At 33.7% G+C, this 25,975-nt stretch overlaps 1 pseudogene; it reads right to left on the bottom strand.

Annotated features, from left to right (window-relative positions):
- Positions 1–371: 371 nt before the first annotated feature.
- LOC131657930 (uncharacterized) lies at positions 372–25,596 on the bottom strand (annotated as a pseudogene).
- Between the last annotated feature and the right edge of the window lie 379 nt (positions 25,597–25,975).

The raw sequence follows: 25,975 nt of genomic DNA, 5'->3' as shown, positions 1-25,975 counted from the left end.
GAATATTATATCACTTACATCAGATCATAAGGGTAAAAGTGTAATTTATTAATAAAACTTTCTTCCCTCCCCTCCTGAACCAAACATATTTTTAATTAAAACCCCTCTTTCCCTCCCCTCTCTTATTTTGAACCAGACACTTATCTGAGGTGTTATGATTAAAATTCATACCTAATTGCTCCGAGGAGCTTATACCATGCATTTGAATTATTATGTACTTCCAATAAAATTCATACATAACTTAAACTATTTTTTTAAAACTTAAATCAGGGGCGGATCCATACCGTACATATTGGTGTGACTAAACATGAAAGAAAATATGTACTAAATTATATTGAAAATAAGTAAATATATTGTTTAATGAAGTATATTTACAATGAAAATCATCTATTATCCATTTCTTAAAAATGAGCTAAAATAACATCATTGTTAATTGTTCCCATAACTCTTTTTCTATAAAAGTTACAAGACGATCATTTAACCATTGATCACTCATTTTATTACATAGCTGACTTTTCACAGACTTCATAGCTGAAAAAACACGTCCCACGCATGAAGTTGCTACCGGCAAGACTAAAGCCAACTTTAGAAGCTTATAAACCATATCAAATGTGTTACACTTATTTGTTTCCATCAATTGTGCACAAAGATCTGAAAGTACTTTTAACTTTGCAAATTTTGGGTCATTTCGAACATTTCTAACATAATTCTGAAGTTGATGTCGCACAACCACTTCTGGTACATCTACAAAATCATTTGGATAAAGTTCAAACATCCTCAATAATTTTTTCACATAAAAAGCTGCAAATGACGATGAGGGACTCAAACATGAAACACATTGTAAAAGTTCAATATTATTTTCATCAAACCTAACATTGAGCTCATGCAACTGCAAATCTAAAACACGAAACAAATAATCATGCTTATAATGATGCAAATTAGAAACACTAGAAGTTGTATCTTGTCGTTTAGGTTTCTTCCCTTGCACATATGGTGCATCCATAACAAGCACATCAACATCATGCTTACTGCAAATTTCCATAACCTTATATATAAGTTCTTCTCATCCATCATTCTTCATTTCTTGTAAATCTTGTTTGGTAGCTTTGACAAGTGATAAAACATTCAAAAGATCTTGATCACTCTTTTGTAGCGCTACACTCAAATCATTTGTAAATCCTAAAACCTCAACCATCATGTATAACATGAAAGATAAAATCAAAGGACTAGAGCGTATCTAGCAAAAGTATAGTTTCACCATATTTTTCAAATTACGTATGCTTCACGACTTCTTCAAGTACCTCAATAATGGTACCATATAAAGTCATTAAACTAGTGAGAGTTCTAAAATGGGAACCCCAACAAGTGTCGCCTGCTCTAGCAACGGGTGATTCTTGATTTAATCCACTATAAGTCTCTATTTGTCCCTCTTCAACCAATTTAGAAAACTGAGATACTTGTTTTATCCCAAAGATTGTTAGAAGATCGTATAAAATTAACAAGCATATTGACCTTACCGAAAAAACCACTAACATCTTTGTGAGTCTTAGCACTTGAAACAAGTGTCAATTGAAGTTTATGTGCAAAACAATGTACATAATAAGCAGATGGATTTTCATTTTGGATTAAAGATTTCAAACCACCAAACTTACTATTGAAAGTATTTGTGGGTAAATATTTTCTGTAATATATCGTATCCACAGGGATTGGTTAATATCACTGCCGTTCTATAGTTGTTTATTTTGAGTTAAGAAATTTGGTTTGGTTTGTTTTATACTAATAATAATATCAAAAGCAAATAATAAAATAAAAGCGAGTAAAGGACTTTGTGTTTAACAAATAAAGAAAGATGTTGAGTCTTTAGGGTTCATCAACCTAATCCTATACAATTATCAATTAATTCACAATAGAACAATCCTTTGAATCATTATCTTCACTTATCCTCAAATAAGATTCCATGTCTGCAAATCAAATTAGATAACTTTTACCGGTATGAGATTCGATCTCTCCAAATCACAATAACGATAATAGTAATTAAGAACGATAATTATGAAAACCCAATTACAATTCCATCTCTGCAAATTGCAATTGAATCAATATAGTAACCTAGGGCAAAAGTTAAATCCTTTCTTTCGATCAAAGATTCAACAATGATGTAAATTAAAAGCAAGGTTTCTTATTGATAATAAATTCAAACAATTGTTCACAGGGATTAATCAATGGTAATGTATATTCATAGGTTAACTACTACCTTAGACTCAACAAGAGGGATTTAGCTCTCCATAGACATGAAGAACATACAAGAATCAATGGAGGAATTCATCTTCATCAATAGAATGCCTTCAATTGGTAAAGAATCCACCTTCTATTGTTATTCTCAGCTTCAGAATCAGATAGCTCTCCTAATTTCGCTCCCACCAAAGTCTATATAACCACTTGAAAACTAGGGCTTTAAAACAGAACTTTTGGGCTTTTAACGCCGAGGCCGCGGCGCGGCAACGGGCTGGCGCGGCGCGCCCCTCAAACAGAAGTATTTTCGCGGCGCGCCTAGGAACTCTCGCGGCGCGCCCTTTGTACTTTCCATCTTTTTCTTCAGCCTTTGAGACTTCCAGCTTTCTTTCCTCCTTATGTACTTCTTAAGTTCTTATTCAGCTCAAAACCTGCAACAATAACACCCACAAGTGATTCGATTTGCTTTACGCACGAACTAAACTTATTCAGTTCAATTCTTAATAAAAACCTATGGATTTATCACATTTTTGCATTGGTTTAGAGAAGACATCACTTATATTAACACATGAATTTACCATTAATTTACTCCTAACAAACTCTCCCCAACTTAGAGTTTTGTTTGTCCCTAAACAAAATTACTTACCTCCAGCAAAGTTTACCGACAATCATGCAACAAGTTTTTCAAAAAGTTTTTCTCAAGTGGTTCAATCTAGCAACCAAGTCAAATACTCCTCTTCTACCTGCAAACTCGGAATATACACATGAAACAAACGTTGAAAGCAAATTACCTCCAGAAGTTCAAAACACTACACAATTGTAATTGAATCAGCACTAATCACTCTCATCAAAAAGTATGATGAATCAACGAGGGGTTAAACACTCATCCACACAATTAAATCAACAAAAATCCATATCAAACGTTTACCGAATTGCTCGCATCAAGTCCTGTGGAATCTGAGAATCAGAAGGTCTTTCTATGGTTGTAATGTGGTTTAGATTCACAGAAAAGAAGATAATCAAGGGTTGTTCCTAGTCTAGGGAAGCATCCAAATCATAACTCATTCCTTCTTTTCTATAACTTTACTTCCTTTACCTGTCCATCTTTTTTTCATTCATTCGTAGCTTGATTTTTCTCTCTCACTTTTTTTTCTTCAACAACTATTATATTCAAACGTTGTTCTTTTTCCATCAATTTTCTCTTTTTTTTTTCAAGCTACGAATTCTTTAGCCTTTCACCAATTACCATAAGTACTTACTCTTCTTTTGAATGTGACTCTCCCCAACTTGGAGATCGACCTGTATTCAGATTATATGAATGCTCCCCTACTTTCTAAAAAGGTCAAAGAGAAAACACATCACCAAATTTTATGGTTGATGGTCCAGAACAAGACTTTTTTATTGAGATCAAAAACTCACCAGATATTTTCCTTGGTGTATATTATAATGCTTATCTTGACCTCAGGCTCAAAGAATGGTTAGCAAAGGATCACACTCTCACAGAAGAAAATAAGTTGTGCATTAGAATAGGCTAAAAGAACTCTCAGATTCAAACAAGTGCCTAAATCACTTTCACAGATTTCCACAGACGATGCAACAAATGGTTTAGCATGATACAAACAAGTCGAAACAATTGATGGTCTCCTGCATATAGTAAACAATGGAAAGCTTTCCTCACAATGGTTAAGGCTAAACCAATTCAATACAATAGTGTACCATAAAAACTTCTGACAGTATTTACTAACACCTTAAGTTTCATTGCACACATTAAGAGTTTGAGTTCAAAAATTCATACCTGCTTTGTTACTTATTGAAAAAGAAAGTGAAACTGAAAATTTTTTGAACATTCACTTCCTACCACTTTTCATACATGTTGCTTCCTTGTTGATACTTCGCTTGAGGTTCTCGCTTTGTTATGGGACTACTTACTCTAACTGGGAGTACAAAAACTAGAATTGAAAGAAACAACGAATTGCAATACTTAACATAACTTAATTTAATAAAAAAAACAAGTCATAGTGACCACTGAGGCTCACTAGAGTCTAGATCAGATAACCACAAAAAGAAACAGCAGTCTTATCATCAATTCAGTTACCAACACAAAACAAGTTTTTCACTCATTCGCACATCACCTCTAATCATCTCATACAAACATGGCGTCAATATCATCATCAATATTCGCCTCATTATCCTGGCCTTGGTTATCAGCCCCAGCTGTACCACCTGTATCTGCACCTGTACTACCACCTGCATCCCCCCCAACAGGAAAAGGGTTGGTCTCCGGCCAACCACAGTAAGTGAAATAGCTTTCCCTGGTGGGGAAAGTTCTCTCTTCAGGGGCTATAGACATGTTCCTGAATTGCTGCTGCAAAGCATCATGCAGAAAAATCTGGGACCGCTGATTAGCTTCAAACATAGCAGAATAATAATGATGGGCTACCAGAGGGTCAAAAGGGGCTGCACTACCCTGAGGGGGTGCTGCAGAAACGGAAGGTCCAGCTGGAGGAGTATCGGTTGCTTGATCCCTGTAATATGGCTTCGCACAAAACCTGTCAATAAAAACATCATCAATAAAAGTGTTAATAACGTGATGTCCATGTGCAGGAATTTCCACTCCGGCGTTTTTACAAAGACCCATAATCAATCCAGGTAATGGCAACACACATTTGGCATTAATGCCATGTTGTGTGTCACTCAAAGCAGCTCGTCGCAATTCCTGGGAGAGGATGAATGCGACATCAACAGAGTTTTCCGTCATGATTGTGGTTATTAAGAAAGCCACATCAAGAGGAATGGTGGTGACATGAGTCCTTGGTCGGATGTTGTAGAGGATCACCGACAGAATTCCCCTTGCTGAAACCTTTAGATCCTTCCTGTTGTAGTGAGTTGGATTCCCTTGCCGGCTAAGCTCTGGTCCTCGCCCCCTAGTACAAATGTTCTCCGTCATCAGTTCCACAAAGTCGACACAATTGTTGACATTCTGCCGGTAGAAGCATTTTTCATTCTCACCCAATTGGAGTGGTTCCCCTAAGAATTCACTGATTGACTCTCTGTCAAACGCCACAGTTTTGCCTCTTACATAGGACTGATAAGAGTAAGCGACAGATTCATCAGTAGTCTTGATTGCATTGGCATAAAATTCCTTGACTATGTCATAGTCAATCACTGTGTGTGGTTCAAACACTTTTTCCCAATTCCTGTTTTCCAGAAAACCCCACATATTAGCATAAGGAGCATCTTCATCTCCCCGAGGTACAACAACTTTCTCAGCCAAGATGGTTCTAGAGCCCAGAGTCTTGAACCTGTCGGCCTGAGCCCGACCTAAAAACTTATCAGCTTGATTTGCAGTAGCACGGGATCCTCTAGGACCAGAGCTTGTGGACTTGGTGCGCACTCTCTTGGCCGGATTCATCTGCAATCATCACAAACAATGACAGAGCAGCATATAGGGTCAGATAAACAAAACAAAATTTGTCAAAAATCTCCAGCCGCGGCGCGGCTGCGGCGCATCTGAGGGCTTCCTCCCCTGCACTGAACCTTCTTTGAAGGCCCTAACACCCTTAGTCAGACCATGGCAGAGCAATTGAACAACAAAACAATGTCTTCTACCCTAGGGTTCACACAAATGTCATTTAATTCCTAATACCTCATGATTTAGGGTTACCTTCAAGTGAAACACACTGGCTAGAACACAAGAGTAGAGAATGAGGAGCATACCTTGCTGTAGATTGAGTAATGATGAGAAATAGTGTACTAGGTGAGTGATTTGCGCTCTGAACCAGCAGTTGCGTCTTTGGGGCTTGGAAGTTGTAAAAGATAGAATGAGGGGGAAGTGGGGGGTTTCAAAATAAGACCTATTTTTAGCCCTGCACCGCGGCGCGCAAACTTACCTCCGCGGCGCGCAAATATTTCTGTTTTGCGTCGCGGCGCGTTATTTCCGCCCGCGGCGCGCTCTTTGAAAAAATTTTCCCCTCTTCACTCTTTTGCAACTTCCCTAGTGCTGATGGTACTGATTGATGATAACTGATATAAAAACTAAAAGATAAAAATAAAAGAAAATTGCTTAAATTGAAAGATGCTTACTCTGTTGGGTTGCCTCCCAACAAGCGCTTCGTTTAACGTCGCATGGCTCGACGGTTAAACCCCTTTGACTAGGAGTTCAACAAGGAGATTGTGCATACTTCTCTATCAAACTCTCCCCCAAGGTAGCTTTTTAACCGTTCTCCATTAACGGTCCAACTGTCTTTGGTCTTACCATCTTCAATAGTAATGGCCCCGTAGGGTTTAATTTCCTTGATTATAAACGGTCCTGACCACTTAGACTTCAATTTGCCTGGGAAGAGCTTGAGTCTGGAGTTGAATAGTAATACAAGGTCGCCTACCTTGAACTCTTTCTTCTTGATTCTCTTATCATGGTACCTTTTCATGTTTTCCTTATACATTTTATTAGACTCATATGCTAGGTACCTGAATTCCTCAAGTTCATGGAGTTGATTCTTCCTCTTCTTATACGCCAAACTATCATCTCTATTGAAGAAACGAAGGGCCCATAGTGCTTTGTGCTCTACCTCCACCGGTAGATGACATGCCTTACCATAAACCATTTGAAAAGGCGATGCGCCCGTTGGTGCTTTGTATGCTGTCCTATATGCCCACAAGGCATCATCTATCCTTACCGACCAGTCTTTACGGGATTCTGACACTGTCTTCTCGAGAATGTTCTTGATTGCTCGATTGGAAATCTCTGCTTGCCCGTTGGTTTGGGGATGATAAGGCGAAGCTATCTTGTGGTTGATATGATATTTGTCCAGCACTTTTGCCACCTGTTCATTAACAAAATGAGATCCACCATCGCTTATGATCACTCTAGGCATGCCAAAACGTGTGAATATGTTACGATTTAAAAATTTTAGCACTGTTTTGGCATCCGCCTTGGGTGTAGCGATGGCTTCAACCCACTTGGAAACATAATCTACTGCAACTAAAATATATTCGTTAGCAAAAGAGGGAAGAAATGGCCCCATAAAATCAATGCCCCAACAATCAAAAACTTCTATTTCAATGATGGTTTGAAGTGGCATCTCATCCCGTTTGCTTATCCCTCCAACTCTTTGGCATTTGTCACAACTCTTTGCATGGTGATGGGCGTCTTTAAAAATTGTTGGCCAGAAAAATCCGGATTGGAGGACCTTTGTTGCTGTCCTCCATCCATTAAAATGACCACCACTTGGTGAATTATGACAATGCCACAAGATTTGTTGGGCTTCTTCTTCAGTCACACATCTTCTTAGAATTCCATCCTTACCTATCTTGAACAAGTATGGGTCGTCCCACACATAGTACTTTGCATCGGCTAACAACTTTTTCTTTTTGTTCCAGTCAAAGTCCTCCGGTATCATACCGGTTGCTTTATGATTAGCCAAATCGGCAAACCATGGTCTTGTTTGTATTTCAAAAAGTTGTTCATCCGGGAATGTCTCATTTATTTCATCTTCTTGGTTGGTGACATTTACATTGACCAACCGAGATAAATGGTCTGCTACCACATTCTCTGACCCTTTTTTATCCCGGATTTCTATGTCAAATTCTTGTAAGAGAAGGACCCAACGAATGAGTCTTTGCTTCGAATCCGGTTTGGTGAGCAAATATTTTATTGCTGCATGGTCAGTATAAATCACCACTTTTGACCCAATGAGATAGGATCTGAATTTTTCAAGAGCATACACTATAGCTAAAAATTCTTTTTCTGTGGTAGCATAGTTGACTTGAGCGTCATTTAGCACCTTGCTTGCATAGTGTATGACATGAAAAATTTTTCCTTTCCGTTGGCCTAACACCGCACCTATGGCATAGTCGCTAGCATCACACATCAGTTCAAAATGGTTTGTCCAATCTGGTGCTACTATCACAGGTGCGGTAGCTAGCCGTTCTTTCAGGTCATTGAAGGTTTTAACACAAGATTCATCAAAATTAAAACACGTACCTTGGTTGAGTAGATTACTCAAAGGCTTGGCAATCTTGGAAAAATCTTTAACAAACCTTCTGTAGAATCCTGCATGACCTAAAAAGCTTCGTACTCCTTTGACATTGATTGGAGGTGGGAGTTTTGAAATTACCTCCACCTTGGCTTGGTCTACTTCAAGTCCCCTTGAAGATACTTTGTGTCCGAGTACAATTCCTTCTGTTACCATAAAATGGCACTTCTCCCAATTAAGAATCAAGTTGGTCTCAATACACCTTTCAAGTGCCACGTCCAGATTATTCAAGCATGTATCAAATGTCTTTCCGAACACTGAAAAGTCATCCATGAATACCTCAATACTCTTTTCAATAAGGTCAGAGAATATGGCTTGCATGCATCGTTGAAAGGTTGCTGGGGCATTGCATAGTCCAAATGGCATCCTCCTATATGCGAAGATTCCAAATGGACATGTAAATGCTGTCTTCTCATGATCTTCTGGGTTGACTACGATTTGATTGTATCCGGAATATCCATCCAGAAAGCAATAGTAATTCTGCCCCAATAATCTCTCAAGCATTTGATCCATGAATGGTAATGGAAAGTGGTCTTTTCTCGTTGCTTTATTGAGTCTCCGGTAATCTATGCACATGCGCCACCCGGTCACAGTTCTAGATGGTATGAGTTCATTCTTGTCATTCCGGATTACCGTCATGCCTCCCTTCTTTGGAACAACATGTACCGGACTTACCCATGCACTATCAGAAATTGGGTAAATCATTCCTGCTTCAAGGAGTTTGATCACCTCTTTCCTTACTACCTCTTTCATTGTTGGGTTCAGTCTTCGTTGTGGTTGGGCCACTGGTTTGAAGTCTTCTTCTAACATAATCTTGTGCATGCAATATGCGGGGCTGATACCTTTCAAATCTGCCAATACCCATCCGATTGCTGCTTTATTCTTTTGAAGGATTTGTATGAGTCTTGCCTCTTCGGTCGCATTTAACTTTGAGCTAATAACGACCGGCTTTCTTCCTTCTTCATCTAAAAATACATATTTCAAATGAGTTGGAAGCACTTTTAATTCTAGCTTCGACTCTTTCACTTCTTTTTTCAGCTCCAAATCCTCCACTTTGTCTTCTTTGTTGGATGTGTTGCCACCTTTCTCTAATTCTTTTAGAAACAACTCAATTTCTTTTTCTTCTTCTTGAGTGAGTACATTAAATGACTCAACAAGAGACCTTTCTAAAGGGTTAGAAAGATGAATTTGGCTTGCTACTTCTTCGACACTTGTTTCAGTTACATCCATGCGAAAACAATCATTCTTGTCTTTGGGTTGTTTCATGGCATCAAAGAGGTTAAAACATACCTCTTCATCTTGGACTCTTAGCTTCATTATACCGTCATCGATGTCAATCATCATCCGGGCTGTTTTCATGAATGGTCTTCCAAGAATGATAGGTGAGTCTTTATCTTCTTCCATATCGATTACCACAAAATCTACCGGAAACAAAAATTTGTCAACTTTCACTAACATGTCTTGTGCAATTCCATATGGGAGAGTGGTAGACTTGTCAGCTAGCTGCAAAGTCATTCTTGTTGCTTTCATCTCAATATTTCCCAGCCGCTTTACTATTGATAAAGGAATTAAATTTATGCTGGATCCGAGATCAATCAATCCATTCCCAATATTTTGATTCCCTATTGTAACCGGTAAAGTGACTCTTCCAGGATCTCTCGCCTTTTGAGGAAGACGCGATATGATAGCACTACATTGTGCATCAAGTATAACAACCTCTTCTTCTTCCGGTCTTTTCTTCTTTGTCAAGATATCTTTCATGAATTTCGCATATTTTGGCATTTGGGCAATAGCTTCAGAAAATGGAATGTTAATTTGTAGTTGCTTAAAAATTTCCATAAACCTGGCATATTGTCTAGCGTTGTCTTTCTTTGAAGGAGCATGAGGATATGGCAAATTTTGACTTGGAATCGTGTTGTTCGCCATCTTATCTTTAGCACTCCTTCTTTTTAATTTCTCCTTCTTGACTTCTCTTCTCAAATCTTCCTCTTCATCCCCCTTTCTAATAATTTCATATTCTTCATCTTCTCCATCATGTTTTTCATCTTCTTTTTCTTTATCGTCTTCAACCTCATTAGTTTTCGTTTCATCCTTGCCACCTTTTTGTCCAGACCTTGTTACCACTGCTTTGCAATGTTCTCTTGGGTTCTCTTGAGTGTTGGCCGAGAAAGTTGCATTTGATTGATTAGTTGCAATCTGCTTAGCAAGTTGGCCCACTTGAGTTTCTAAACTCTTTATAGCCGCTTCTTGATTCTTTTGATTTATCACTGATGTTTGAATGAACTGATTCACGGTTTCTTCCAACTTGGATTGTCCTCCTTGCTGTTGTTGCGGTGGTTGAGTGTATGGTTGGAATGCTTGTGGTTGATACCCTTGATTCGGTGGCCTTTGTTGGTACCCTTGATTGTTATATCTTGGCGGATAGCCTTGTTGGTATGGCTGATTTTGATATTGATTCGGCCTTTGTCCTTGGTTATTATTCATGTAATTCACTTCTTCTTCTTGCACTGGTGGGCAGAATCCTGTTTGATGATCTCCCTTGCATAATTCGCACTTAGCAACTTGATATGAATTAGATACCCAGTTCAGCTCCTTGATCTGTTGTGGTAATTTAGACATTTGTTGTGTCAAAAGTTCCACTTGTGAAGTTAACAATTTGTTCTGAGCAAGTAGAGCATCACTGTTGTTCAACTCTAGCATTCCGGGTTTCTTATCTCTTACTGTTCGATCATGATTGCCTTGACGATCATTTAGAGCCATTCGCTCTATTATCTGAGTAGCTTCTTCAGGTGTTTTGGACATGAGAGAACCACCAGCTGTGGCGTCCAAAAGTGTCTTGTTTGTAGCTGTGAGACCGTTACGGAACATATGGATTTGGTCAACGTCTGAAAAACCGTGTCCTTTGCACTTTCTCAACATAGCTTTATACCTTTCCCATGCTTCATTCAAAGATTCATTACTACCTTGAGAAAATACTGCTATTGCTGTTTTTGCTTCGAAGAATCGGTTTTGAGAGTAAAACCTTTCCAGAAATTTTTCTTCCAATGTGTTCCAATTTGTCATCACTACCTCGGGTTGATCCAGATACCAATCCTTTGCCTTAGATAGCAAAGAGTGTGGGAACAACCTCTTAAATAATGCTTCCTCATCAGCTTGAGCGACACCCGTAGTACCCGTTAACTCATAGAATCGAGTAAGATGCGTGTACGGGTCTTCATGGTCCAATCCGGCGAAAGGACTTGCACAAATCAATTGTATGATACCGGTCTTCAGTTCTGTCGGTCGCCCGTTGGCGGCAGTTCTCGCGAACTGAGGATTGAGTCTTGGACTATTAGCACATGGACCATTAGCAGCCATGTTGCCAACAGTAGGTTGTATAAAAACTTCCGGTTCTTCCTCCGTGAATAGTTCGTGAAAGAAGAATCCTTCTTGCGACTCATCAATGGTTTCAAGTTGTTGTGACGATGTCGCGGTTGCGTTGTCTCTTGCTTTTGCTATGTTCGCTCTTTTTCGTGCTTTGCTATTTAACCTCCTAGCGGTCCTTTCGATCTCGGGATCAAAAAGAAGTTGATCGCTAGAAACTTTGCTGCGCATACACAATCTTCTGCAAAACTAGCAAACACGTGAAACAACCAAATAGAGAAAATAAAAATTAAAACTCAAAATAAGAACTATTGCAATGCATGCAATATTGACACCAATCCCCGGCAACGGCGCCAATTTGTTGAAAGTATTTGTGGGTAAATATTTTCTGTAATATATCGTATCCACAGGGATTGGTTAATATCACTGCCGTTCTATAGTTGTTTATTTTGAGTTAAGAAATTTGGTTTGGTTTGTTTTATACTAATAATAATATCAAAAGCAAATAATAAAATAAAAGCGAGTAAAGGACTTTGTGTTTAACAAATAAAGAAAGATGTTGAGTCTTTAGGGTTCATCAACCTAATCCTATACAATTATCAATTAATTCACAATAGAACAATCCTTTGAATCATTATCTTCACTTATCCTCAAATAAGATTCCATGTCTTCAAATCAAATTAGATAACTTTTACCGGTATGAGATTCGATCTCTCCAAATCACAATAACGATAATAGTAATTAAGAACGATAATTATGAAAACCCAATTACAATTCCATCTCTGCAAATTGCAATTGAATCAATATAGTAACCTAGGGCAAAAGTTAAATCCTTTCTTTCGATCAAAGATTCAACAATGATGTAAATTAAAAGCAAGGTTTCTTATTGATAATAAATTCAAACAATTGTTCACAGGGATTAATCAATGGTAATGTATATTCATAGGTTAACTACTACCTTAGACTCAACAAGAGGGATTTAGCTCTCCATAGACATGAAGAACATACAAGAATCAATGGAGGAATTCATCTTCATCAATAGAATGCCTTCAATTGGTAAAGAATCCACCTTCTATTGTTATTCTCAGCTTCAGAATCAGATAGCTCTCCTAATTTCGCTCCCACCAAAGTCTATATAACCACTTGAAAACTAGGGCTTTAAAACAGAACTTTTGGGCTTTTAACGCCGAGGCCGCGGCGCGGCAACGGGCTGGCGCGGCGCGCCCCTCAAACAGAAGTATTTTCGCGGCGCGCCTAGGAACTCTCGCGGCGCGCCCTTTGTACTTTCCATCTTTTTCTTCAGCCTTTGAGACTTCCAGCTTTCTTTCCTCCTTATGTTCTTCTTAAGTTCTTATTCAGCTCAAAACCTACAACAATAACACCCACAAGTGATTCGATTTGCTTTACGCACGAACTAAACTTATTCAGTTCAATTCTTAATAAAAACCTATGGATTTATCACATTTTTGCATTGGTTTAGAGAAGACATCACTTATATTAACACATGAGTTTACCATTAATTTACTCCTAACACTTACCTCGCATATTGCTAGCTTCATCATATCCTTGCCCTCTTATCCTAGATAAACTCAAACCATTAATAGACAACAACTTCTCATGTGCCTCCTTAAGTGACTTATCATTTGTTTCTTTAACACTTACAATGCCAAGAAAAATTTCTTTTAATAAATCTTCATTATTAACATAACGAATAACAACAACCATTTGTTCTTTATCAGCAACATCACCGGATTCATCAATCAAAACCTAAAACACATCATCCACAATATCACATACAATTGTTGAGTTATTTCACATGCACTAGCAGCGCCAAGATCCTTTTGAATCTTAGGGGCAGACATAAAATTATTTGCCCGAGCACAATATATTACACTAGCTATTTCTGGGTTAATTTCCTTTAGAGTGTCCACCAACTCAAGAAATGGCACCTTAAATAAAGAGTTAAATGACTCATGACTCCCTCTAAATGGCATGCCACACCTCAAAAGAAACTTAGTAGCTATAAGATATGTGTTTACATCGACACGGTATTCGAAATTCATTTGGTTAGTTTGATTAACAAACGCAACCTTATTACTTTGGTTTGGGTTCATGAGAGTGTAACTCATATGCAAATAATCAACATGACTATTAGAAGAAGTAGCGTGATCTCTTTCAGTCACCAAACCCCTTTATCACAAAGTGATCTCTCCCATATTTAGAGACATTTTTAAATAAAAAACACGGCAAACAAAATGCTAAGTCCTTAGATTCACTATAATCAATCCAGTCATATAAATCAAACCAATTTTTGCAAATTCGACGTCTTTGTTTACCTTGAACAAGCAAAGGGTATACGAAATTGTGAGGAGGTTGATGATGACCTATTTTTAAATAATTTTTCCTTACCTCATTTTTTATATCAGAATGATATCTTGAAATTGGCGGCCTAATTCCTGGATCTATTTCCAGCATTTCAAAGTCGACAACTTTAGTACTCTGACTTAGATGTTGAGTTTCCGATGCTCTCATATTAGTCGAAGAAGTAGCTTTGTCTCTAGAAAGCACATGAAAAAAATTCTTCATCCTATAAAAAGAATAATGAAACCATTTAAAATAGTTAATCATATTATAAAGAGAGCAAAAAATCAATTGATTATAAAGAAAACAATTTATGAGAAATTGGAAAAATTGATTTAATTTAACAAATTGGGATTTTAGGGTTCAACTCAAAAAGGAGAAAAGAATAAGAAAAAATTAAAATACTTACTTTACCTTTGATTTTCAATCGGAGAAATTTAGAGAAAAAAATAAAGAATTGTTGAAATAAAAAATATGTGAGGAAGAGACAAGCATGGAAGATGGCAGGGTTTGAGAGGAAGAGAAAAAAGTGAGTTTGACTTAGACTTAGGGTCTGTTATGTAAGAATAGTAGTTGACTGATAAGCTAGCTTATAGCTTATATCTTATGGCTGATGACAGATAACTTATAGCTTATGGATGATGGTTGAGACTAATAACTGATAAGCTAATTTAAGTGTTTGGTACAATTAGCGGTTCAGGTAACTTATAAATGTAAAATGACATAAAAGATATTTAATATATAATTATTTAATTTGAAATTAAAATAAATTATAAAGGATAACAATGAATTTATGCTAAAATAATAAGGATAAAAAAGGAAGAAAAAATGATAAGTTATAAGCTAAAATGCTATTTGAAATAGCGTCTGAAAAATAAGCTATAAGTTAGTAAAATAAGCTATAAGCTAGTGAGGAAAAGACTGTTACCAAACAGATCTGAATTGTCATATGAGCTTATAAGCTATAAGCTATAAGACATAAGCTCAAAATTATGCCTTACCAAACAGAGCCTTAGTAACATTTTTATTTATTTACTATAATTAACCTAATAAATTATATATATTAAATCTGGTGTGGCTATAGCCACACCTAGCCTAAACGTACATCCGTCTCAGATTCAAATTAATATGATTTATAATAATTATGGTTTTAGATTTACAAATCCACAAACATATGTGAAAGCTCGCCTGAACTTGTATTCTAATATAATTAATAAGCAAGAGTGAGTCCTGATGTATTAAAGCAATGGATACACGCACTAAAATGTTTTAAATCTCTTCATCTATTTTATATTTCTTCTAAAAACCAATTTTGACAAATGTTTAATCAATTAAGAAGCAATTATAACCAATTAGAAAAACAAAACTTGCAGTTTAGAAAGAGAATATTTGTATTGATTAGACATAATTCATGTATATTGTACATGAAAATGACAACACACATATATTTGGAATATATATTATACACTGATGATATATTAGAAAGAGAATATTTGTATCGATTAGGCATAATCATGATTATTGTATATTATACATATTCATGATCAATAAAAGACATCGAAATATTTTTCTATATATTTTATATTTCTTCTAAAACCCAATTTTGACAAGTGTTTAATCAATTAAGAAGTAATTCTAACCAATTAGAAAAACAAAACTTGAAATTAATTGATTAGAGTTTTCTGGTAATAGATTAAGGGGTGAGTTTATCTCCTAATTGATTAGGAAGACAATAAATTGATTATTGAGCGAACTTGAATTAGGGTTTCCTATTTTGGCACAATTTAATCTATTAGTGATGCAAACTAATTGAATAGAGAGTGGTCATACCCATGGATTATTGCCTTTTTTAAACTAAATTGTTTGTCTTATATAAATGAGTATTGTCCTCACTTTTAAAGCACGAGTTTTTTTAATATATTGCTCTTCTATCTCATTCATGCTCCTTCTAAAATCAGTTTTACTCACTATACATTTCCCTAGTTCCGAGAGAGTGAAAAGCTTACTAAGAGAGTTGTGTAGTTTTGTTGTTGCGTTGAATTTGAATATTTACGAGCTTAGTTCTATTGTATATTTATAATTGACTTTTAGGTTTTAAGATAAATGTCTAAAAATCTTGGTGTAAGAAAGGCTGTGGGGATGAACTTGTGTAAAAGTTCAAATTGTTGATAGTGAAAATCTCAATAGAAAACTCTTGGGGACTGGAGTAAGCCGCGTGGTTCAAGGTCGAACTAGTATAATTTCTTGTGTGATTTCTCTAACTCTATCTCTTTACTTTATGTTGTTTATTTTTCTGCTACTTAATCTTTGGCTTACTCACTTTTTTAAATCAATCAACTCAAAATTAATCTTACAAAAAAAAATTAAAAAACCAAATAACACAATTCACCTCCATCATGTGTTTGAAGTCGCATCTAAATCTATTAGACTTTCATAATTAAACTTTTTTCTCTTTGACTCATTTTCAATATCATTCAATGTGTACTCAACCATCTTATTCAAAAAGAAAACTCTCAACCAATTTCTTCTTCTCTGTGATGGTTTCCCTATTCTACAAATATTCGTAATAAAGGATATTTTGATTTTAAATAAGCATGTACAAAATACATCTTAGTTGAAAGTCACCCAATATAGATAACCCAACCATCTGAATTTTTTAGAGGGCAAATACGTAGAGGAAAAAAAGTTTTTGAAAAACCATATATTTTCAACTCAACTAAAACTCAGTCGTATGCAATTTCTACAAGATAACTCGTTTAAAGAAAAGACATTCACTTTCCTATCAGTATTGAGACACCAATTTTACTAAGAATCAAAGTAATTTGTATATTCTCGTATCATTTTTAGTCTCATATAACTTCATGTAATTTTCGTTATAAAAAGTTAAATGTTAAATAATATTATGACAAATAAAAGTCCAAATTTTATCACCCTTACCAATTAAATCTGAAACAACACGAAATTTATAATACCATCATTAGAAACATTTACAATTTTGTCAATATATTTATTCCTAAAAACAAACATTTACTCAATTTATTTTATTTTAGGTAAAGGTGGAGAAGGAGATGGTTTGCTAAGGTGAGCACCCTTTCTTGAATTTTTTTTTTTGGACTGTGAAATTGGAGAATCCAAATAAAGTGAGTCGACATGCTCATAGAAGGATGGCGACAAGTTGATTGAACTATCATTTCAAGTTGGTTTAACCTTCTTCTGAGCATATTTTGTTTTTACCATTTTTCGTAGATGGTGCCATATAAGTGGTTTCTAGATAGGCTTTCGCATACATATGTTCTTTGGTGTACAACTTCATATTATAATTATTTTTCACAATTCTTTCTTGAATTGCCTCTCACTATACCAAAATAGATATATCTTATTTATCATCTTTGATTACACTGTCACCATCAAACTAAAGTCCTTTTCAGTGTGTGTTTACCCTAACCATAACTATAGATCTGTTGAGCTTCATCTTTTGGGCTATTCCATAAGCACATGAAAAATTGTATATTTTTCTAATTGCACTACTACACTTAGAGCTATCTAGAACAATTTTCTCTGCTCCCATAGTTCATGGTGAATACAATTCAATCTCACACGAGAAATATTTCTAGTCAACTGAGAATATAAAGTCTTGTTTTTGAACTTATATTCTAATATAGTGATACTTTGACAAGAGAATATATTTATACCATTCTTGTGTAGTACATTCATCTTATTATTTTCTTCCTAGCACTTACACAAATTACCATTATTTTTTGACATATATTTTTCAATTTATCATGAGCAAATTCAATTTTGTTTGTGGTGATGTTTCTAAGGTGTGTAATACGATCAATCCAAGCATTGACTGTTTTCTCTTTCACTTAACATAATATTGTAGTTTCAACATATTCTAATTTTTTTAAAAAATTCACACACATTCCTGAGCTACATGATAAAATTAATATGGGTTCTAGTATTTCTTTAAAATTTGGTTTAACCTTTGTAGAAGAATTTATTACATAATTTCAAGCTTCAATTATGAATTCCAATATTTGTTGTAAATTCACAAAATTTTCCCATTTTCACCCTTGAATTTTTTGTTTCTTAAAAACAACTTAATTCTATATCTTGCATTTTTAATTATGTAATACCGACACAATAAAAATATGTTGAAGAAAATTTTTTTACAACAAAATTCCCTAGTGAAATATTGTAATTGATGACAATCACATGTGACATATTTGTTGGGTTGAATATAGCCGTAGAATAATCTAGAAAGGGGGCGAAGATCGAGTAGACCTTACTCTATTATAAATTGTTTCAAAAAGCTTTCCAAATTGTGAGTCTTAAAATTGAATGGGAGCGAAAGTCTGAAAAGATTCTTTATTAACTAATTGCATGATTTACTCAATGAATAAAAAATACAATGAAGATTAGAGTGATGAAATTACCAACAAACAATATGCCAATTAATCAAATTTAATTCATAATGAGATGTTTGAATATAATTGTATTAATCAAATGAAAATTTAATAATATAAGTTTATACATATATAGTCACCAAAGAGAATGCTTAGCAAACATGATCTAACAAAGACCTAAGCTTAAACATTAAACACTATGAACGATAGATCAAACAACATAGAATTCTAGAAAGCGATAAATCCCCAAATCATACAATACTATAAAACGTTAAAGAACCTAAGAACTTCTACTACAAAAACACATTTAATGTCGGACGCAAAATGTGTTTGACCTCGGCTACGGAATCGGGGTATTGAAGGGTGTCGTGAAAAGCTACCCCTTATCACCCCGGATATTAAAATGGCGAGGGGTAAAGTTAACTGCTTGCGAGTTTGATTCCCAACATCAACATTTTTATTATTTTTAGAACTGGATGACGCACCCAATATTAACACTCGGTGTTTTGAAGAACCGAGGTAATAAATCAATCTTCTTGACAACAAGAACAACAATAGTGAAGAACAAAAACAACAACAAGACAACAAGAACATTAATAACATCAATGAAACAATTCCATTAGGAACCAAATAACCTACAATCAGGACCGGCCCAAGGGGTAGGCCACCTAGGCTACTGCCTTGGGCCTCTATTTTTTTTCTTTATATGTACATAGTGTTAGGTGATTAGTACTAGTTGTAGGTTGTGTTATAATAATATTACTTTACACTTTTTATTGTTATAAGAGAAAATATAGATAGCATAATTTAATATTTGCATTTAATTTGGAGAGAGAATCAACAAAAGATCACGCAAAGAATAGTAATGGAATGGAAGAACTCAAAGTGTTCCACATATTATTTTTATTATTTAAATCAACTATTATTATTACCAACAATAATATGCATCCAGCAACCACCATAAAATTAATATATATTGCTTTTTATATTATAAATATACTTTTCACTGTAAAAAAATTAATGTTTTTTTTTATATTTTATGTCATTATCTCATTAATAATAATAATAATAGTGATATTAAAATTAATAGTTTTTTATTCTAAACTTGTATAAATAAATATTAATAGTATTTATCGGAAAAAAATATTAAATATAATAAATTAGAATAATTTAATAAATAATTTTAAGTTTTAAAAAATTAAAAAATAAATTTAAATATTTTATATTAGATTTTATTTAAAATCCGCCTTAAGCATCAATATGTATTGGGTCGGCCCTGCCTACAATGTAAGCATTATTACATCAAATTATGCATAAGAATGAGTGGAAGGAATATCAAAGAAGGGAAAAAGAAATTTGAAAAGACAAAGAGATGTAATCATTCAACAGCTCGAGGTAGCTAGTCAACCAGAAGATCTTTCCAACTTCAAGAGAAGAAAACATGGAGAATTAAAGAAGCAATAATTTGAAGGAAACTTGACATACGTGAAATCTTTTGGATTTTAGACTTTCAAAGATCAGAGAAGACGAAGAATCAGAATAATAAATATAAAAGTGGAAGAACTTCATCTAAAGAAATCAGAGAAGAGGAAGAATCAAAATGAGTACTTCTGCTAAAACTTCATCCAAAGAGATCCGAGAAGAGGAAGAACTAAAACATAAAAATTATAATTTACAGTAAATTATCCTGTTGTTTTTCCCATATTCATTCTTGTTGTCTTTCCCAGATTCTTGATGCATAGTCTTCGAGGTAGTTTGTATGTTAACCAAGATTTCTTCTTATAAAAATAGGCGTTTGCATAACCATCCAAAACACCAAAACCAAAACCTAAAACAACTTAAAGTTATTGTCACAAAATGTGAATAAGAAATGAACATAGCGAAGAAGCCCAACTATGATCCATAAAATAATGCTTCTCAATAACAACAAGAACAAGAACAACAAGAACAACAAGAACAATAGTAATGGAGAACAACAAGAACAATAAGAACAACAGTAATGGAGAACAAGAACAATTGTAATGGAGAACAACAACAAGAATAACAAGAACAACAGTAATGGAAAACAACAAAAACAATAAGAATAACAAGAGCAACAGTAATGGAGAACAACAACAACAACAGGAACAACAAGAATAATAATAACATACCACAAATAAGACTTTTTAGATTAATGGTGAAAGAGTTTTTTCGTTTGCTATGGCTCCTCGGAGAAAAAGTGTTCTTTCGTTGGCTGGAGAAGTAGTGTTTTTTCGTTTGCTATGGCTCCTTGGAGAAAAAGTGTTCTTTCGTTGACTGGAGAAGTAGTGTTTTTTCGTTAGGGCTCAAAAATTGATTTAGATTGACACTAAGGGAATAACAAATATAAATAGTATTTATCTCGGTTAATCTAAAACACCGAGGTAACTTAGTCGACGTAAAATCTTTAAAAAATAAATATGCCTTTTTGGTTGCAAAAAGAATACAAAATTATGGAGTTTTTATCTTGGTTTTACAGAAGACCGAGGTAATATATCTGTCGTAAAATCTAAAAAAAAATAAAGGCGCCTTTTTGATTCCATATAAAATATTAAATAACAAAAGCTGAGAATCGAACCTCAAACCCTGAGCATATATTTATGTCGGTTTTATTTAAATCCAAGGTAACAAATTTACTATTATTATTTTTAAATAAAATAAGGCGCTCCGGTCACATGTACCCGCAGTTTTTTTATTGTACATGGTGAAAGCTTCGTCATAAAAATGTTATTTGTTGTAGTGAACATGCAAACTATGTAGGAATTAAAAGAGAGATAAAGAGAGTTTTACACTTGGTTCAGTGCATCGTCTTCGTATGCACCTAATCCAATCTTCAATGGCGAACCATTGGAAATTCATTGGTCTTCCACTAATTTGAAATTATTACAAGTGTCTTTTGATACAACATAGAACCACAGATAAATTGGAAATTTAAAGCCAATTGCTAAACAACTCATATATGAAGCTTTATTTTCTTTTTTCTAAGTAACAAATATATGAGTCTTCACTCGATCTTGATCCAACCACCATTTAAGAACCAAAGGACTCCAAGATTTCATCCATAATAATCTTCAATTGATTATACCAAAATTCCCATGTTTGAGTCTTTGAACTCATGAAGGAGCTAGAAACTCCGAGATTTCTTCCACAACGATCTTCACTCGAACCTATGAAATTCCCTTGGAGAAGAAAGTTTTATTTTTTTTTAGTGGATGTCAATCTCCAGAGTTCACAAATATAATCTTATTCTTCAATCTGAAAGCACAAACAAACTTCATAAAAATTATCATAACCCCTTAATGTACATTACAACTACCACTTAGAGTTGAGCAACCACAACAATGGGTTTTTGGCTAAAGGTTGAAGATGGAGCTTTCTAGAAGAATCTCAAACACAACTTATTTACACTCAAGAAATAAACTCATTGCATAAATTTTTTCTTCAAGGATGATTTGAAATAAAGTTTGTATAATTGACAAAATACTTTTCTATTTTTTTTTTCAAATATTGTGATAGAATATGAAAAATCCTTGCAAATCATAATCATATCTTTAATGTTCCTCTCGTGGATAATCTGAATGAGAGATGTGTATAATAAAGGACGATTTGGATTACCCTTGCAAATCATTATCAGATCAATAATGTATTTTAAAAATTGATGTTGCCTTTAGTGAGTAAAATCCATACCAATAATAAATATATGTCGTTGGCTCTTGCCAAATTACTAGATTTTCTATTGAGAATCTTCAAGCTAGTGTATCATGCACATTTCACACTTCATTTGACTAATGTGAAAATGCCCGACATCAAAGTGGACTTTAAACAAAGTCTTTGAAATGGATTTAATGAATGCAAATTTTGACACTCCTTTGCTTGATTATGAGGATTAACTACTTCACCTTTATTTTTCAAAGTGAGCACTTCCAAAAAATCCGTATTGGTGAAAGCCACAAATTTGCCTCTAAACTAACACAACAATCCAATTCCACTGATATCTTTTATCATATTATAGTAAAAAGCTTTAACATGATTTAAATTATATTTATTGCTCAAACCCGTGAACGTTTGAAGCTTATGATTTTCAAACACTTGCATAAAACTCATGAATAAAGATATCTCAACTTGTTTAGTCACAAATATTCATGAGCAATGTCCTTGTTGAGAAACATATCATGAAATCTTTCGTACTCATCTTCAAAGATTAAATGATTCACTTTATGCACACCCAAAAACGAATTTTGGAATGGAGTAGAGGAGATAGATGAAGGAGTAGACTAATAGTAGATGAATGATTGGGAATAACCACACTCACCCGAGGCCTTTACAAATTACCCCTTCACTTTTAATTAGACTGAACTGATCTCTTCTTCTTTTCATTTGTGGAGGAGATGATTCACAAAGAGGACATTTCATTTCTCAGATCTAGAGGGTTTTCTGTTTTTCATGATAAGGTTAAATAGTTGAGATAAACTTTGATGAATGTTTGATGAACTTGGATGAAAGATTTAAGAGGTTTAGGGTAGAGAAAGAAAGAATTCATGCAAACGAAGTGAGATACTATGAAAAATTTAAATTAAATATGCAAAAATGAAGGTTGATATTAGAGGTTCAAAGTTTTTGACGTATGAGATTTGATTTGAAATTTGATTTAAGTTAATATTTGATGTGATTCGAATAAACAAGAAAATAGAGCTTGATTAAAGTCAAGCATACCTTTGATTTAAGTCAAGAGTTTTTAAAACCTATAATGACTATATTTGATTAGAGTATCAAGGGATTATGTGACTCGAGTCACATATCCATAACTGAAAAGGCGATATTGTTTACTCAATTCAAATTGTCATTTGACTCTAATCACATGCATAAGATTCTTTCCTGATTTGAGTCACGACTTCCTCTGACTTAAATTACCCAACATCAAAAGTGTTGGATTTTTTTTAATTGAAAAACATAAATACTAAAATAAATTTTAATACATGAAAATGGTCTAAATAAAATTTTAATGTAGATGAAAAATATTTTATGAATGATCCTGGTACAGTAAAATATGCTATGCACATATAACATAATCAAATAGTCAAACATAGCAAACAAATTATTACTCGTAGAAATTAACATGTCAAACAACATTAACAATTAAGATAAATCAAGCACGTTGATAAAAGAGTTAAGGAATTAGAATGATCATACTAATTGCGAAGATCTAGATATTCATGCATTAAATATGAATGAAGTAACATAGGCAGGGCCGTCTCAAACTATTTGGAGGCCCTGTTCTAATATTTTAAAAAATTCCTAACAAAAAAAAAATCAAAAAAGTTAATATATCAACGCTAACAAGATTCAGGTTTTTAACCAAAAGATATGTGATTTTTTTCAAGATTTTTTTGTTTGAGATCAAGTTAATTTATCAATTTTTTCTTATGTTTCTCATATTCAAAATTAAACTTTTTAATGTTAAGAGACAATTTATGATGTGTTAATGAAGAATCAAAAGAAGAAAAAATAAAACCTAATTTTTTAGGGTCTATTTTTGGTTAACATTGATATTTGAACGAGACAAACAAAGAGTTAATTAACATTTAACAAATAAAACATTGAATTAAAAATTAACAATAAAAGAAAATAAAATAAAAATTAAAAAGTAAACTTATAAAATAGAAACAATAAAAATATTATTATAATGTATGGTATACATCAGAATTTTTAAATTAAAATATTTATGCAAAATATTAAAAATGTAATATTAAAAAATAAAAGAGACCAATATTTCATAAGAGCATCTATATATTTTAGCAAAATCATGCAATCCATCTTAAATATTCAAATTTTAAAACATATAAATAAAGTAAGCTTGAATCAGGTATGACATATTAATTAATTAATTAGAAAATAAATAATTAAAGTATTGAATTGATATTCATAAAGAATATATAAAAAAGAATTATTAAAATTCACAATTCCTATACATCTATTACTAATTATAAGAATTAATTAAACATTAATTATATAAGCCTTACTGTATAAAATTTAAAGAAAAACTGATAGAAAAAGCAAAAAATGAAACATTTATATACTTTTGATTATTGGTTTTTATTATTGGTTGAATTTGTTACAGACCTTTATTATCTACTGTTGTATGAAGACAAATTATATAGAAAGTCAAAATTAATTTTCTGTGAATTTACTAAGCACACAAACTTTGTTATTTATTCTTTAGTTTTTAATTGGAGTGAGTTATTGAGAGGCCCTTATAAGGCCCTGTGCAGTGGACCAGACTGCACAGGTGTATAACCGGCCCTGAACATAGGTACCTATTTGGAGTTGGATCTTTGGATAACCTTTTATTTTTGGACTTGATAATTGAATATATGTTACCTCTATCAGTCAGTTTGTGACTTTAGTTTGTTGTTAAAAACTCTCAATTATTTTTGGAGTTCTTCGTAATGAAAACTCAGCGCTGGTTAGGAAATTAGTCATTATAAAACTTCAATCTTTATCTATGGAGGTTCGTGAGCATAACTTGTTAGAAGCTCATTTCATAGTGGAACTCTCAATAAGGAATTTTTAGGGAGACAAAGTATGCCACTTTATTAGACCAAACCTCTATAAATCTCTAGTGTTATTCTCTCTTCCCTTAATTCTTCACTTTTTATTTAATTTTCACTGCTTTTCATCTATTATTTTCTTATTTCCACTGTTTTCCTCAGTTGATGCCAGTCTCTAGAATTCACAAACATAATACGATTATTCAATCTAAAATCACAAATGAACTTCACAAAATCACCAGAACCCCCTAATGTACCTTACCTCTACCACTTAGAGTTGAACAACCATAATGAGTTTTTCTATACATTTACTGTCGTATAGTACCTGTGCTACCTGAAAGGACATCCAAATTCCTTGATCCAATGTTATCACATTTAAATTTATGGGTTTTTTATATTGACCAAAACGTATGATTGTCTTCTATCAAAACCTGAATCATACCTTCCAATAACTATCTCAAAACTTAATTTAATAACTTCCTCATATACCTATTTAAGTAGATGATAACGTAACATAAACATTTGTTTATCGATAAATTTTTTCTCAACATTGACTTTAGCAATATCGTGTTCAGGAACACCTGACTCACCAACCTCTAATACATTAACATGATCGATAATATCACGACGCACCATACTTACAATCGTTGCACGTCAAAGAAGCAGAGTCAAACAAATATTACAGTGCATTGAAAAGATCATTTTGAACAAGGTTTAACTCGATCCGGAAGCTTTATTCCAACCGATATCAACATTATCAAAATAAAAAAAAAAATTCAAAATATGAATAAATGGGAAAAGATATAAATATATACCGCATGTAATTTAGAATGAAGATGAAGTTAACAATGTTAAAATACAGATGGGTTATTTGACCAAACATAGTAATTAAAAAAATCAAAAGTAAAATCTTAAACTTTTTTCCGAATAGAGTGGATAGAAAAACTTTCTTTTTTTTTTTTTTTGGTAATGAGAAAAACTTCCATTTAAAAAGCAACAATATTGAAGTTAATGA

Source organism: Vicia villosa, linkage group LG3, assembly GCF_029867415.1.
Source record: "Vicia villosa cultivar HV-30 ecotype Madison, WI linkage group LG3, Vvil1.0, whole genome shotgun sequence".
NCBI classification, from domain to species: domain Eukaryota; kingdom Viridiplantae; phylum Streptophyta; class Magnoliopsida; order Fabales; family Fabaceae; genus Vicia; species Vicia villosa.
Note: the sequence above shows the minus strand (reverse complement) of the source record. Positions and strands in the feature narration are given on the sequence as shown.